The sequence below is a fragment of the Oryctolagus cuniculus genome, chromosome 14 (genome assembly GCF_051225735.1).
Source record: "Oryctolagus cuniculus isolate XC-2025 breed Fujian yellow rabbit chromosome 14, ASM5122573v1, whole genome shotgun sequence".
NCBI classification, from domain to species: Eukaryota; Metazoa; Chordata; class Mammalia; order Lagomorpha; family Leporidae; genus Oryctolagus; species Oryctolagus cuniculus.
Genome location: NC_142880.1, coordinates 44,088,327 through 44,103,428, shown reverse-complemented (window position 1 = coordinate 44,103,428; position 15,102 = coordinate 44,088,327). Strand labels below are relative to the sequence as shown.

Genomic DNA, 15,102 nt, shown 5'->3' with positions numbered 1-15,102 from the left:
CACACGTGAAGATACAACAAGAAGGCACCCACCTCTGCAGAGCAGAAGGAGCTCTCAACAGACAGCAAATCTACCAGCAACTTGATCTTGGGCTTCACAGCCTCCCAAACTGTGAACAATACGTTTCTATTGCTTCCAATTAACTCAGTCTGGGCATTTGGGGAGTCAACCAATATATGGAATATCTCTGTCACTCTGCCTTTCAAATAAATAATCATTTTTAAAAGAGAAGAGAAAGAGGAGGAAGATGATGCCTATGATGTCTGCATCCCACATGCAAAATGCCTGTCTTCAAGTTCCAGCATCACTTTTAATTCCAGCTTCCTACTCCTGTGCATCCTGTGAGGCACTGGGTGATGGGCCAAGTACCTGGGTCCCCCTCACATGTGTGGGAGACTCAGCTGGAGTTCTGCACTGCTGGCTTTGGCCTGGCCCAGCCCTGGTTATTGTAGGCATTTGGATGAATCAGTGGAAGGAAGATCTGACTGACGTTAGTGGACTCATCAGGTGTTGTGTTGGGGCTTCTCATGTCTGGACCACTTTGATTTCCCAGGGACAACCTGCATCCCATCAAGACTCCCATTTCAGAAATGACAAGTTTGGGGGCACCCTAAGGAAATTTCCAGGATCGCACAGCCGGTAGTTGGCAGAGCCAGTGTCCACCCAACTATGTCTGACCCAGAGCATACTCCCTTCACCAATCCCCCCCATGCTGGGGGACTCAGACCCCTGCAGGGAGGCACAAAAAAATGGGCTCTCTCTTCCTCTCTCTCCCAGAGTGGCTGTGAATGACTCTCTTGCCTTTGTTGTCTTCTCTCTCTCTCTCTCTCTTCTTTTTTTTTTTTTTTGACAGGCAGAGTTAGACAGTGAGAGAGAGAGGCAGAGAGAAAGGTCTTCCTTCTGTTGGTTCACCCCCCAAATGGCTGGTACGGCCGGCGCACTGTGCCAATCCGAAGCCAGGAACCAGGTGCTTCCTCGTGGTCTCCCATGGGGTGCAGGCCCAAGCACTTGGGCCATCCTCCACTGCGCTCCCGGGCCACAGCAGAGAGCTGGACTGGAAGAGGAGCAACCGGGACAGAATCTGGCGCCCCAACCAGGACTAGAACCGGGGTGCTGGCACCACAGGCAGAGGAATAGCCAAGTGAGCCACTGTGCCATTGTCTTCTCTTGAATAGGGTTCTGTGAGTAAATGCTCACATCTACTGGGTAGAGAAGGCTACCCAGCTCCCCCACCCCCACCCCACCCAGACCTAACTCCTTCCCACCACTCCCAGGTATAACACTACACGATGGGGTGAATGGTGGCCTCCAAAATACAGGTCCCAAACCTGTGCCTCACAACTTGTGAATGTGACCTTGTGACCTCGGAACAAAGGTATTTGCAGAGATAATTAAGTCGTCCATCTCAGGATGAGATCATCCTGGACTTAGGGCCCATCCTAAATTCAGTCACGATGTATTTCCACAGGAAAGGCAGGCGAGGTTCAGCACAGAGATACAAGGACCAGCTACGGAAAGCTGGAGCAGGAGACCAGGCCAGGCCTGCAGCTGCCAGGTGCTGAAAAGCCTACAGAGGATTCTCCCTCGAGGCCGTCAGAGGGAGCAGGGCCCGTTCACACTCGATTGCTCACCTGAGCCTCCAGAACCGTGGGAGAATGAATCCTTGTGGTTCAAAGCCATCCAGTTTGTGTGAGTTTATTATGGCAGCCCTGGGAATAGTTTACACTGAAATGAAGACTCTTCCGCTTTGTAACTGTCACCTACAACAGTGTGTTGGCACCAAGAGCCTAGAAAACTACCCAACTTTGGGTTGGGAAGCCTGAATTGAGACTCTACAGTCAGAATATTGAGAAATTTTAAGAGTATGATGGTCAGAAAATAATATGAAGTAGCTCAGTTCACTAGCTACTTTTTTCCCTCAAAAAGATAAGAAAGATAATGTGTTTTCATGCAAAATTTTTTGCAGTGAATAGACAGCATTATTTAGGGGTGAGGATATTTTATGCTATTTCTGTAGTATCCTAATGAGCTTTTCTTTAATGTGCATTCAGCTTACAAGAGAGACAATGAGAAAGAGCAAACATAAGAGCTTAGGTTTCCTCCACAAATCTATTCGGTGTTGCAGCCTGAGATCGCCCAGAAACAATGCAAGGTTTTTCTTATAAACAACTTCATTTTGAGCCTTCCCTCCCCACCCCACCAGCCATGCTAATCAGGAGTTTTTAAAGCTATAATAAGCTAAAACTAAAGAGAAATGACAAGGCGGGCTTCTCCTAAGTATTCTACATTAGCCTCCCTCTGGCCTCATTTCCAGTCATTCTCAGAAAATTCTGCAATAATCTATCATTCTTCAAATGGGGCTGAGCCAGGCTTCTTTGTGGGAACACTGTTGCTGCTGGTCTGGGAGCTGAGGTAAAAAGCCTGAGGACTGTGATGAGTATCGCGACGAATGAATGAATGAGACAACCCACATCAAGTAGACTCATCTCGATGAAAACACAGCCTGCTGTTGTGCCTCGTCTTTGGTTCATTATTATTTGTCCAGGAACTTTACACACCATGGCTTTCTTTAGACCTTCAGCCTTGTCTGCCCTCCCACCAGCGTGCCCATTTTCTCCACTGGGAACCCCAGAACAGGAAGGAGAAAGAAGTAGAGATTACTGTGGCAAGGAAAACGTCTCTGGCCAGCTCTCCTCTGTTGTCACTGAGCTTGGCTGTGCCAGGTGGCACACAGAAGGAGGGTGGTAGGATAGAATGGTCTTCAAGTAGAGCCATCAAGTGGCCTGGATATATTTTTTGGACAACCTCCATTCAAATGAGGTGTTCTGTGATTTTTTTATATATGCCAGCCAAAACTTAAATATCTCTGCCTCCAATTATGTCTTCCAGACTAACTCCCAAAAGTAGCCTAAGTGTTATTTTTCATTCACAAAAAAAAAAAAAATCAACCTTAGCTTTAATGACTATTACACAAAATTGGAGATTATCCAAATTAAATATATGGAATTTTGTGGGGGAAAACATAAGCCCTGGGAAAAGAAAAACCAAACAAACTTGTACTAGTTGCACTGGAAACTGAGCTACAAATCAAACTTGTCAACAGTCTACACATTTTTTGAGCTTTGAGCTACATGTTGTGTGTGAGCACATCAAGGAGCAGCAAGCACACATTCAGCACATCTTTGGAAGTTTGCTGCAAAAGTACTTAAGAGAGTCCTCGTGAAACACTGGAGCAAGAACAAGATGCTTTTCTTTACCTGTGGGTTGGAGCCTCCCGCAGTCAGCTCCCATCGCCTGATCAGCCACCCAAGACAAGGGCTGTTGTTGGCAATGTGCATGGATACCTGCATGGCAACTGTGCTGACAGGGTTAGCATCAAGGTCACGGTTAATGACCACCTGTGGACCCCGTGCTGGGAGGGAAGAGGACTGGGTCTTATTCTAGAGCCGCCCGAGCCCTCATCCACACAGAGGGCAAAAGCCTCTTTTGGAGACAAGCCAACAGTGTTCTTAGACAGAAAGAGACAAAAATCGCTGACTCCAGGAAACCAGACCCTCTCTGGAGGGGCTCAGCTCTTCAAAGTGTGACTGGAACATCCTTAGGTGGAGCAGTTCCCTGAAAAATAAACAACTTAGCACTTCATCTGCATCCAAAACCAGTCTCCCTGGGAGCAGTCCAGCCACTGCCTCCCCCTCAGGCCTGACCACACCTGACGGCTTTTCTGAAGCTCCAGTCTTTACCTTGGCCTCATGGGCCACACCCTGATTTGTCCCAATTCCTGAACTGCTCCTGGGCTAACCCTGTCTGCATGCAATCCCACCTCAAGCCACATTAGCAATCCCCATCTCAGTCTGCTTCGGGAAGTAACCCCAGCCCAAACCCTGTATCAATATGATCAAGCCAGAAAAAATAGAAGTGTATAGTAGATAGATAGAATGGCTATGGACTGAGAGAGATGGAAATACTCTTTCTACCATTTTTAAAAAGATTTATTTGAAAGTCAGAGTTATACACAGAGAAGGAGAGGCAGAGAGAAGAGAGAGAGAGAGAGAGAGAGAGAGAGGTAGAGACAGAGAGGTCTTCCATCTGCTGGTTCACTCCCCAGTTGGCTGCAATGTCTGGAGCTGTGCCGATCCAAAGCCAGGAGCCAGGAGCTTCCTATGAGTTCCCCATGTGGGTGCAGGGGCCCAAGGACTTGGGCCATCTTCTACTGCTTTCCCAGGCCATAGTAGAGAGCTGGATCAGAAGAGGAGCAGCTGGGACTTGAACCGGCGCCCATATGGGATGCCAGCACTGCAGATGGCTGCTTTACTCACTATGCCACAGCACTGGCCCCTCTACCATTTTCAAATGGGAGCAGAGCAGGGCTGCCTGTTGAGAGGCTAGAGAAACTTGTCTGCATTTGCACTTGGGAACTACTAGGTAGTGTGATCCAAAGACTCCACCTTGCCAGGCCATCCCCTGCACACCACACACACACACACACACACACACACACACTTGTCAGAGAAAGAGGCTGTACTTGAATTCAACTTCCCATGGGACAAGGTACAAGCAGGCAGCTGGCCTTTCCCAACCTTCCTCTAGACAGCTGGGACATCAGTTTAGTGCTTCAGACAACTGAATCCAAGTTGTTTGTCCCTCTGGGCAAACACCTCCTTTCCCTATAAACATAGAGCCCTGGGTAGGGTCCTTCTATTGGGCCATGACCCCATAGTGTGTGCAATTTTACCCCGGCACAAAAGACACTCATCATGAGATGCAGAGAGAACAGGGAACCTGTGTACACACACAGGATTGTCAAGACCTAGTAGGGAAAAAAAAATGGAAATTGATCCATTGATATTTTTGTGTTGGATACATGTTCTAATAGTAATATTATAGATACATTCAGTTAAATAAGAGTATATTAAAATTAATTCCATCTATTTTGTTTACTGTTTTAATTTTGTTTATGTGAGAGGCAGAGTCAGACAGAAAGCTCCTGCCCACTGGTTCACTCCCCAAACACCTGCAATGGCTAGGGCTGGGCCAGTTTGCAGCTGGGAGATAGGAACTCAATCTGGGTCTTGCATGTGCGTGGCAGGACCCAGCTACTTGAGCCATTACCCGCTGCCTCCCACGTCTGCATCAGCAGAAAGCTGTAATCAAGAGACACAGCCAGGGCTCAAACCTAGGCACTGTGTTACAGGATGTAGTCGACCCAGGTGGAGTCTTAACCTCTATGCCAAATGACTGACCCTGTTTTTACCTTTTTAATGGAAAGACTGTTTGTGACAGGCCAAATAATGCCAGTCAAAGATACCTATTTTCTAATCCCTGAAAACATCACCTTATTTGGAAAAAGGATCAATGTTCTCTCTCTCTCTCTTTTTTTTTTTTTTTTGAAAGGCAGAGTGGACAGTGTGAGAGAGAGACAAAGAGAAAGGTCTTCCTTTTCTGTTGGTTCACCCTCCAATGGCAGCTGCAGCCAGCGCACTGCTGCTGGCACAACCGTGCTGATCCGAAACCAGGAGCCAGATGCTTTTCCTGGTCTCCCATGGGGTGCAGGGCCCAAGGACTTTGGGCCATCCTCCACTGCCCTCCCAGGCCACAGCAGAGAGCTGGACTGGAAGAGGAGCAACCGGGACAGAATCCAGCGCCCCAACTAGAACCTAGAACCTAGGGTGCCGGCGCCGCAGGCAGAGGATTAGCCTATTGAGCCATGGCACCGGCCTCAATGTTCTCTTCCACATGAAAGAGGAGGAGATTCTCTATGGTCCCTGGTCCAGGACATCAATGTTGCAAAGACAGACTGGACATGACCTTGAGTCATCTTTTGTTGGGGAAGAGAGTGCTCATTTGCAGTTTTAGCTGGAATCACTGGGCTCTGATAGGCAGAGGCATCTTTGGAAAAATGTACACATGGGGTGGTGTGTCTGTGTCACACAGCCATGCGTCAGAGTGGTATGTTCAATCTGCCTTTCCAGTTGTCTGCTTAGCAGTTCCTCTCCAGGGTATCCAGGATTCACTACAGACAACATGACCCTCCGTCCCGTGACTCATCTGATCGAATCAGCCAGAGTGCCTAACCCAAGCCAAGGCACTTGGGTATCTTTGTTGAAATATAGACTTGAAAACAAAGCAGATTGAATATCTAAGCTAAGGAGCTATGGGATAGGCATTTTCTACTCTTCATCTAGACCAGGAAAGACAGAGGATAACAGAAAGGGGGGGGGGGGAGAGAGAGAGAGAGAGAGAGAGAGAGAGAGAAATATTAGAGATGCACAGAGTCCTGGAGTCCTGGCGGTAGTTCCTGGTCCCAATCCCTTCCTGAGGCCACTTTGCTTGCTGTCTTGGTTTATGGGACATGGCTACAGCTTCACCTACATCTTCATGTAACCTTTTTCAGGTTAGGCTAGTCCATTAGCCCACTTTCTGTTACTATAATAAAATACTTGAGGCTAGGTGACTCACAAAGAAAAGAGATTTATTTTGGCTCATGGTTCTGATCCAAAGTCGAGGAGTCATGTCAGTGAGGGCCTTCTTGCTGGCAGAATCTGAGGTGGCACAGGGAATCATTTGACAAGAGACAGAGCACACATGTGTCTCCTCTCTGCTTTTTTGTTTTCCACAGTGAGTCCTGTATAGTTACTTCATTTCTGTCTTAGACTTTAAGTTTTCATTGTTTGGGGGTTGTTTTATGTTTGTCCTTTTTTTTTTTTTTAATGTGGACTTCGTTGAGTTGATATTTTGATAATCTGCACCTGGATAATTTGTACTGCTAAAGTTTTAATGAACTTGAAATGAGAAAAACACTTTGGTGTAATACCGTGTGATGTGTTAAGCTATTTAAGGTGTGCAATTTTGTATTGCAGCAGTCAGCCATTAGTGTGGGGAGCAACTCGGACTAGACTAAGTTACTGGAATTAAGACTTATTCTATGCATCTGCTCTCCCACAATATGGCTCTGGGAGAGGAGTAAACAGCTTCTACACAGCTGCCTCCAGTTCGACCAGTAACCTGCAGGAGCTGATTCTGCTCCTGATTGGAGGAGAGCAGCGTACTCGGCATGTGGGTAGCAGAGTTGGGATTGGTGGAAGAGGACTATAAAGAAGGAGAGAGACGGCATGCACCAGGAACATCTAACTGAAGGAACACCTGTGCAGCCCCCGAGAGAGCCGGCCGGCGGTGTGCCGCTCCCCCGCGGAAGTGGGGAAAGTGGCAGGGGGAACCGCCCTTCCACGGAGGTGGAAGGGTCGGTAGCCAACCCGGGAAGAACCAGCAGCAAACCTGGGAAGGGCCGAGCAGACAAAAGAACAGCACAGGGTCCTGTGTCGTTCCTCCACGAAGAGGGGGAGCGACACATTAGCATCAGATTTAATGATCATTGGAATACATTGTTTTAAAAAGTTCTTCTTTTCGGTACCTTTCTCTGAAGGGAGGAGAGAACTTCCACTTTGACTATGACCTTGTCTAAATATGATCAGAGTTGGTGAACTCAAAAGGCTTCCATAGCCTTGGCAACTCATGACAAGAGCCTAGGGTGATTACTGATGCCATAAACAAGAGTGTCAATTTGTTAATCAACAACAGGAGTCACTGTGCACTTACTCCTCATGTAGGATCTCTGTCCTTAATGTGCTGTACATTGAGATTCAATGGTATAACTAGTACTCAAACAGTATTTTTCACTTTGTGTTTCTGTGTGGGTGCAAATTGTTGAAATCTTCACTTAATATATGCTAAACTGATCTTCTGTATATAAAGAGAATTGAAAAATGAATCTTAATGTGAATGGAAGGGGAGAGGGAGCGGGAAAGGGGAGGGTTGTGGGTGGGAGGGAAGTTATGGGGGGAAGCCATTGTAATCCATAAGCTGTACTTTGGAAATTTATATTCATTAAATAAAAGTAAAAAAAGAATATTTTATTAATGTCAATGCTGGTGCATAAAAATAATAGGTTTAATCAGAGGAAGTTCAAAAGAGGGAACCTTCACAAACTGAGTGGGATTCCATGCAGATTAGAGCCTATAAGGATCAACAGTCCGATTGTTCATTTTGGGGATATATGGCTTCCACCTGACAATTTTCACTAACAGTTCTCACAATAAAAAGTTCAACTAGTCTTTCACCGGTCACATTAAATCAAAAATAAAGCAAGTAAAACAAAACTTCTTTAGTATAGGAAAGTGTGAGAACACTTGTTTTCTATGTACTTTCACATTCATTCAAATGTCTGCATTTGAAACTTTTTAAAGGTTATCTTAAGTTTTTATTTTAAAAATGATCATTTCAATGGATTTTCTTTTTTTTTTTAAAGATTGATTTATTTATTGGAAAGTCAGAGTTACACAGAGAAGGAGAGGCAGAGAGAGAGGTCTTTCATCTGCTGGTTCACTCTTTAATTAGCCACAACGGCTAGAGCTGTGCCAATCTGAAGCCAGGAGCCAGGAGCTTCCTCTGGGTCTCTCACACTGGTGCAGGGGCCCAAGAACTTGAGCCATCTTCCACTGCTTTCCCAGGCCATAGCAGAGAGCTGAAGCAGAAGTGGAACAGCTCCGTCTTGAACCAGCACCCATATGGGATGCTGACACTGCAGGCGGTCTCTTTACCCACTACCGCACAGTGCTGGCCCCTGGATTTTCTTGAATCATAGATCACAGCAGCCTGGTAAACAATCAAGATGAAATTTGTACAAACATAATATCAGATGCTCTGAACAGATCTTAAGATATAGCATATGTGATGAATATTTCTCTTTGAATTTGTTTATCCTTTTAGGTAATGAAGAATACTCAATTTTTCAAAAAAAAAGATTTATTTTACTTATTTGAAAGACAGAGTTACAGAGAAAGAGGTAGAGCCAGAGAGAGAAAAAGGTCTTCTATCTGCTGGTTCACTCCCTAAATGGCTGCAATGGACAGAGTTGAGCTGATCTGAAGCCAGGAGCCAGGAGCTTCTTCCAGGTCTCCCATGTAGGTACAGGGGCCCAAGCACTGGGGTCATCTTCTACTGTTTTCCCAGGCCATAGCGGAGAGCGTGGTTAAAAGTGAAGCAGCTGGGACTAGAACCAGCGCCCATATGGGATGGCGGCGCTGCAAGTCAGAGCTTTAACCCACTGTGCCACAGCACTGGCCCCAGAATACTCAATTTATCTTACGCTGACAATGTAGCCTTTGATACCCTGGCTTAAATAGATCATAATGTGTAACTTTCAAAGTTTTCTCAGCAGGAGTTCAGTCCAAATAATCTTGCAAACACTTTTTTTCATTATATAATTATTATCAATGGGCTCTTATATTGACAGTTTGTCTTGGTTGTGGATTACTCCTGCAAAACCCTCTTTTCAGTCAAACAAATATGTAAGACATCTTCCCCAAGCAAGGAACATCATTTGGATGAACAGAGTCGTAAGCAGTGGGTATTTCAGGGTGTTCTTGAAAACAGACTTCAACAGTCCTGCTCCTTTTTTTCTGATGATTCTTTTCCTTCGTCATAACTATGCAGTCACTACTTTATTATTGTCTTCTATTCTGAAAAACAAGGTTTTTATTGGAGATCAAGTTTTGCATTGGCATAGAACCTATTTGGAACAAACCCCAAAGAAAATTGGGTATCTGCTAATGTCATATCCTCCCCTTTTGTCAGCATTTAGCTACTCTTTATCAATATTCTCGTTACAACTGTAGATTAGCAGGCACTTAGCAGGAAGCTGGAGCCAGGGATTGAACTGACACGCTCCAGTATGAGATGCAGGAGCCTAAACCCTTGTCTTACCTGCTAGGACGAATGCTTGTCCCTTCCACCTTTTTCAGACCTGACAACAAGGATTCAATTCTAGCATGAGTTTCACAGGGCACAGACCCCATTCAAACCACAGCAGCCACTGAAGTTGATGTCTCTACATTCTACCAAAAGAATCAGTCAACACTCCTACTCTTAGATCAGTCTTGTGAAGTGACTCTAATTGGTATGATGAGGACATGGCAAGCAATGCCATTCTCTGGAGCGGCTGTCTGTGCAATTACCATCAAGCCAATTTCATCACTGCTCCAGCTGGTGACCTGAATTTCCACTGTCTCTTCCTCATGCCTGCAGCATGGGCCCCAGCCCCCAGCTATCCCTCAAGTTCCCCTTTTTTTTGAGAGACCACTCCCATGGCTGGGCTTCCTCTAGGAACATTTTGCCTTTTCCTCTTTTTAAGCTATAGCTCAGGCTAACGTCATCTCTGCAATACTCCAAAGCCTTACTATTTTCTGATTTTGAATCTCTTTCATGATCCACATCATTCCCTGTACTTTAGCTGGACATGCTCTGGAATCTCGGCAGCACAGTCTTCATTTCTAAACAGCCCTCAGTTCAGCTTCACGTGCAAAGTATCCCCAGACAAGAGGCAGCCCAATGTAGTGGTTTGGAGTTAAACTCTCTGTAAAATGGAGGTGATGATGAATAGTCCTTGTCTTGGGGAGATGTCCTGAGGACTTCACATAACAGCACATGTGGTGTGCACAGTTCCTTTCCTGGTACACGGAAAATGCTCAGTGCACCTGTTGTTAGTGATAATGGTAATACAGGCAGTGCACAGTTTCACACAACAGTCTCTCCGTCTCCCTCATCCTTGTTGATCCTTCAGTGGTTACCTGTGTTCTCAACATGCAGCCACCAAAGCTTATCCCCCCAGCACCTTTCCTGAGCTCTGAACTCACTCTCCAGGATCTGCTTTTTCCCTTGACCCCCCGGAGTTTTGGTTTTCCCTGGGGAGCTCCTTCCCTGGGTGTTCTGTGTGGTCCCTTATATGGAGCATGGCCGTGGATCTCACAGAAAGATCAGCCTTTTCAAATGTTGCCTCTTCCTGCCTGCTTGGCCATAGATCCTACCAGCCTCTCTTACAGCAATTACAGCTTCCCTTTATATCCATGGATAAGACCAGAAAACAGTTGGATTGGGTCCTATTGAGCGTCACTGCCACCTGGAGAGATCATTTTCCCCTGGTTAGAGTTACTGTCTGACATAGTATTTGCATATAGAATACTGTAGACAGAAGTTCCCTCTCCCCTTATCTGTGGTTTTGCTTTCCATGGTCTCACAGTTGCCCACGGTCAACTGCATTTTGAAAATACAGCACAGCAAGATAAGATATTTCGAAAGGGAACAAATTCACATAACTTTAATTACAGTGTGTTGTTATGATGATTCTATTTAATTGTTTATTTATTGTTGTTAAGCTCTGACTGTGCTTAAATCATAGATAGATATGTATCATGTGCTTTATCATGGCTATGTAGGTATAGGAAAAAGCATAGCATACTCAGATTTAGGGTTTGTACCATCCAAGGTTTCAGGCACCCCCTAGACGGACTGTGCATACACAGAACATGTGGTCCACACAGTCAGGAGTTCACACGACCAGCATCAGGATTTGGGTAGGTGTTTTATGGAAGCACAGCTCCCTAGGAGCTTTCCCCTATTCTACTCAATCACAGGCCACGCAATAACAGGAATGGTTCCACATTCTAAGTCAAGGTTAAGAAGCCCTGGCATGAAGAGTAATGTAAGTCATGCTTACCTGGGTTAGAACACCAAATTTGCTGCATATTAGTGTAAGACATTGGCCAATTTGCTTAATCTATGCATTTATGTATCTGTTTATACACACACACACACACACACACAGAGGAACAGAAGCAAATTCATTGGATTACTTTGAGGATGAAATGAGATGATGACAGTGCATCCTAAGGCCTTGCTAAGCTCATATATTGTTCTGGTAGCTTTCTTGTGGAACCTGTGACTAAAAGATTGTTTTTTCTTTTATTTCTTATACTTACCTGGTTGCACTGGTGAGGACCTCCACTTACAGTTTGGAATAGGAGTGGTGGGAATGCACATCTTCCCTTGTTCCTGGTACAAGAGGGATCATGTTTTGTTAAATACTGTAACATATAGAGCATCTTGCATCATGCTTGGCATACAGTAGGCCCTCAAAATAAATGCTGAATGAATTAAAACTAAGTTAACTGATCGCTATAGAGATAAAAATGACATTGGTTTCATTAGCATCTTGTCTAAACAATCCACTGAGTCAGAAGTAACATCCAGTAATAAGTAGGGGGATATCACCAACTAGGAACACTTGCAGGTATAAAAACCTCTAATGGGGTACAGCAATGTAGGGGTAAGCTACAAATCTAATGTGAAGGCGATATTGTACTACTCACTTGTCTGATGAATTGATACTTAGTCTAACCTAATTAGTAACATGGAAAAGAGAAGCAGGATTTGATTAAAATGCAGTAACAGTTCAAGGAATCATTGTTTGTTTACCTCTCCTCTGAGACAGAAAGTCTGAGAAGCAAGACAAGTGGATTTCTACATATTACCAAAACACTAAAGATGTCCAACAAGTATTAACCATATTACAAGAAGGATAATGCCCTTGTCAGCTTGGAGATTAGACATAAACACATTAACAACTAAGGAAAGCTCAATTCAAAACACCATTTAGTGTTTATCATTGCTCGGGGATGGAGGTGAGAAGTGAGGGGGTACAAAGATGTAACTGTACTGCTTCACATCAAGAAATTTAGTATTGGGGCTGGCATTGTGGGTCAGCAAATTAAACTGCCACCTGCGATGCTGGTATCCCATATGAGTACCAATTCCACACCTGGCTGCTGCACTTCTGATCCAGCTCCCTGCTAACCCACATGGAAAAGCAGCAGAGATGGCTTGAGTACTTGGGTCCCTGCCACCCACATGGGAAACCAGGACAGAGTTCCAGGTTCCTGTCTTTGTCCTGGCCTAGCCCCAGCAATTGTGACCATTTGGGGAGTGAACCAGTAAATGGAAAATCTCTCTCTCTCTTTCTTTCTCTCTCTCCCATTCTACCTTTCAAATAAATACAAAAAAATAAGTCTTTTTAAAAAATAAATTTAGTATTTCATAATAGGCACACTAAAAATAGAAACTTTTGCAGTTCTGACTCTGCCAAAATATAAAATGGGAGAGAGGTGATCAAAGTCAGTGAGAGCACAGGGATTATTTATAAAAGACATCGGATTGGACCCGGCGCTGTGGCATAGCAGGTAAAGCTGCTGCCGGCAGTGTCAGCATCCCATATGGGCACTGGCTTGAGTCTCAGCCACTATACTTCTGATCCAGTTCTCTGCAATGGCCTGGGAAAGCAGAAGTTGGCCCAACTCCTTGGGCCCCTCTACCCATATGAGAGACCCAGAAGAAGCTCCTGAGTTCAGAACAACCCAGCTCTGGCCCTTACAGCCATTTGGGGAGTGAACCAGTAGATGGAAAACCTCTCTCTCCCTCTCTCTCTCTGCCTCTGCCTCTTTGTAACTCTGACTTTCAAGTACATAAATAAAATTTTTTTAAAAAGTTTTTAAAAAATAGACCTTGGATAAGTAGCAAGGATAATAATTTAAGTCTTATTAAATATTTTTATTATATGCTATTTGGGTCATTTAAATAAAAGAAGCAAAAAAGTTTGAAAATAAAAAGTAGCTCCAGTTTATGCTCAGTGACATCTGTCCAATACATTCTATTCCTGCAAAATTATCAAGACCTAAGTTGGTAGAGTAAGGATGAATTAGGTACATAATCACTTACCTTTTGTTTTGCACCATATTATAGAAGTTAGAAAATCATCAAATGCTCACCTGTGCAAAGTACCTGACTTCCAGAATCCTGAAAGTCAGAGGTAGTGGTGGTGTTACTTTTGTGTGACACAAACAAAATCCAGCTCCTGTCGCTCCCCCTCTTCACGGAGGAACGACACAGGACCCTGCGCTGTTCTTTTGTCTGCTTGGCCCTCCCCGGGTTTGCTGCTGGTTCTTCCCGGGTTGGCTACCGACCCTTCCACCTCCGTGGAAGGGCGGTTTCCCCCTGCCACTTTCGCCACTTTCGCCACTTTCCCCACTTCCGCGGGGGAGCGGCACACCACCGTCCAGCTCTCTCGGGGGCTGCTCAGATGTTCCTGGTGCATGTTGTCTCTCTCCTCCTTTATAGTCCTCTTCCACCAATCCCAACTCTGCTACCCACACGCGGAGTACGCTGCTCTCCTCCAATCAGGAGCAAGATCAGCTCCTGCAGCTCAGTCAATCAAATTGGCGAGAGGCAGCTGTGTAGAAGCTGTTTACTCCCTTCTCAGTGCCATATTGTGGGAGAGCAGATGCATAGAATAAGTCTTAATTCGAGTAACTTAGTCTAGTCCGAGTTGCTCCCCACAAGCCCCCAAATTACTCATTTTTTTAAAGTTCACTTTTAGAGGTATAAGTAAGTTAATAATTATAGATACATTATGTCATCAGGTTTAAATAAAAAATAATATCATCAAGTTTCAAAATTGGCCTGGGAGCTGCCTCTCCAAATATTTTATTATCTAGCAATTGTGGAGACATTGAAATCTGTAAACATGCATAAGGCATATATCAATGTTCTGACTGAAGCTGCCTCAAATCCTTTCCTCAGAATAAGGGGAAAATAAACAAGAAAAAAATTTATATATTTGCTGTCCATGCTTTTTAAAATTTGTTTCTTCAGTATATAGAACATGAACGCTTCCAAGGCCAAAGGAGATAAGGTGCACTCAGGGAAGTCTTCCTCCAGCCCTACTCCATCCTGTTCTTCTCTTTCCCTCACAGATAAACATTTAATTAATTTTTGGCTTATCCTGCCAGGGTATCTTTTCACAAACACAGGCAGATTCACATGCACATTCACACCCATATTCATATTTCTCTCTTTTTGGCCCCCAAAATAGCATGCCATTTCACAGCTTGGCACCTTGCCTTTCTCACTTAAACTATTCTACAGATCTCTCCATATCAGGGTGCAGAAGGCTTTCCCATTGCATTGTGCAACACATTTTGAAGCATCTACGTGGTGGTCCCTTTAGAAGTCTTATTAAAGAAGTCATTAAAAGTGAGAATGATAACTTGGCAGAATTTAACCAGCTAACTGGAGCTCATCTGTGGAAAATGTCAATTTGGGGATGATGTACAAGCCACTCACCTCCTACCTCCAGCTCCTGGCTGGTGCTGAAATACACAGGCTGGTCTTGATAATTTGCCCAGAAAAATGATGACTATGCTTTGGGCTAGAATGACA

The 15,102-nt window shown here is 44.7% G+C and overlaps 1 long non-coding RNA gene across 1 annotated transcript; it reads right to left on the bottom strand.

Moving 5' to 3' along the window:
* Nucleotides 1-9,465: 9,465 nt before the first annotated feature.
* On the bottom strand, nucleotides 9,466-14,004 carry LOC138845169 (uncharacterized). The gene is made up of 3 exons (XR_016220099.1): nucleotides 13,653-14,004; nucleotides 11,811-11,883; nucleotides 9,466-9,515 (listed from the first exon to the last, which is right to left on the bottom strand). It is a non-coding gene; the product is annotated as an uncharacterized LOC138845169 (long non-coding RNA).
* Nucleotides 14,005-15,102: the final 1,098 nt, after the last annotated feature.